This window comes from Etheostoma cragini, chromosome 9 (assembly GCF_013103735.1).
Source record: "Etheostoma cragini isolate CJK2018 chromosome 9, CSU_Ecrag_1.0, whole genome shotgun sequence".
Lineage (NCBI taxonomy): Eukaryota > Metazoa > Chordata > Actinopteri > Perciformes > Percidae > Etheostoma > Etheostoma cragini.
Window position 1 is genome coordinate 408,188 of NC_048415.1, and position 2,606 is coordinate 410,793.

Here is a 2,606-nt window from a genome sequence, read left to right on the forward strand (position 1 = left end):
ACAACATGGGGACAACATGAGGACAACATGAGGACAACATGAGGACAACATGGGGACAACATGGGGACAACATGAGGGCAACATGAAGACAATATGAAGACAACATGAGGACAACATGAGGACAACATGAAGACAATATGAAGACAACATGGGGACAACATGAGGACAAGGGCCAAGGGGTAGGGGTAAGACTCCTACCGTAGGATTCAGCCTAAGTCTCTCTGACTTCTAAACATCACCATCAGCTCCACAACGTGTGTTCTCTAAGAATACGTCTACCCTCTGAGACCGAGACACTCGCCCACGCGTGAAAACAGCACCTCTGATTCATAGTTTAATCATTTATTAACCATAAAAGATAGAGACTCACCGACAATTGCAGCTAAAACCTGACGAGTCCTTCTAGCCTCTACAGGTGATTTTCTACCGAGCCTGGTACTTCCAGCCTCGTTGGGCTTTAAATCCACACCGTTACATCCAAGATTTATCCACTTTATGTCCATAATTCATCGTTTTGGCTCATTTATGCCGCCAGCTCGCGGCTCCGTGCCTGCTCTCTGTTGTTTACGGAAGTAAAGCCTATAGTATGCCCATATATGGGCGACAACGTCATGCAAAGAGTATGGAGGCTGAAAGAGGACAATCCTCCCAGTCCAACTGGCTAGGATGCATTCAAAGATACTATAGTGCACAAGATAGATATCTACCATTTTATAGAGCATAATGGCCTCACTGGTTTTAGATTTGGCCTATATATATATATATATATATATATATATATATATATATATATATATGTGGGCCTTTTTTGAAGAAATGTAAATAGCATGTTATTTATATGAGTTATGATGTTTATTATGTTTATATTTGCATATACGAGAACTGTTTTAGACACACACATGCTTGTGTTGCATTGCTGTGGGTGTAATATCAATAAATATGACATTATCATGTTGATTATTGGCATAAGTAAATGTCATGAGAGCAAAAGCGTCTTGACTTTCTTTGATAAAATGTATGTATTTTGTCATCTGTTTAAGTTATGATGATTATTTCTTCACAGTGTGACTCCCAAGACATATGAGAAGAGTTTTAGAGAGTAAAAAGGCTTATTCAGTACATATCTGTCTGTGATATCAATACATATCTGGAAGATTCTTGTTCCGTTTTATTTATTTATTTATTTATCTTTAAGGCCCTACGACCATTTATAACATGCAAGGGACCTCACTCCGATCCAAATATTCTAATAACACAGTTTGTCCTGAAAAACAATGATGTTCATATCTTGACTGTAGACACCAGGGTTGATGTTTTGCAAGTTATTATCAAATAAATCCAGACAATAAACTGTAAACATGGCCTCAGGGCTCGGAGGGTTAAGTCAGACTAATAGAGTTAAAATCCCTCCGATTCGAAAACAATAAAACATGATGACGTTTATATAAAACGTCATCATGTTTTAAACCAATCAGGTGTCATATCAGCTGAGAGGCCGGCGTTTCCCAGCATGCTCTGGGCCGCCTGGGCCTATATAGGTCTATATAAAGAGACTTCAGATACAGTATTAGGGACCACTAAGGTCTATATAAAGAGACTTCAGATACAGTATTAGGGACCACTAAGGTCTATATAAAGAGACTTCAGATACAGTATTAGGGGACCACTAAGGTCTATATAAAGAGACTTCAGATACAGTATTAGGGACCACTAAGGTCTATATAAAGAGACTCCAGATACAGTATTAGGGACCACTAAGGTCTATATAAAGAGACTTCTTGGTTAGTCTCTCTCCACTGAGACCTGATTGGTTACATGTTGAAATCGACCGTTGTGTCTTTTTTTGACGTTTCACTCTCTAATTCACCAGTTTTTTGTTGTTTTTCCCACATTTTTGAAGCTATTTCAATGACCCACATGTTGAAATTGACCCAAATTCTCCTTTAACATGTGTCTTGACCCAAAGTGGACACGTGTGAGACAAAAGTGGAAGCATTAGAGAGCATGGTTCCACGTTGCAAGGTTTCTGGGACTCTGACCAGGGTTTCTGGAGGAATCTGGATGCAGATTTAATATTTCCTCCACATGGCGCTGCGTCTCTGATTGTTCGACCACATGTCGTCTGGAGGGACATCGCTGGAGGAAGGAAGTCTGCAGACTAGCATGTTCTGTCTCCGTGGGACGGCTGTTAGGACATTTACTTAAGTAGTGTCTTCAACCCTCGTGTTGTCTTCCCGTCAAAATCAACACTTTAGTTGATGTTTTTGTCCCTTTTTTCAACACTTGACGCTTTTTTTTCAATGTTTCTCACTACTATTGATGTTTTCAACACTGCGTAACACTCATTGTCCTCATGTTGTCCTCATGTTGTCCTCATGTTGTCCTCATGTTGCCCTCATGTTGTCTTCATGATGTCCTCATGTTGTCCTCATAAGGTCCTCATGTTGTCTTCATGTTGTCCTTATGTTGTCCTCATGTTGTCCTCATGTTGTCTTCATGATGTCCTCATGTTGTCCTCATGTTGTCCACATGTTGTCTTCATGTTGTCTTCATGTTGTCCTCATGTTGTCCACATGTTGTCTTCATGTTGTCCTCATGTTGTCCTC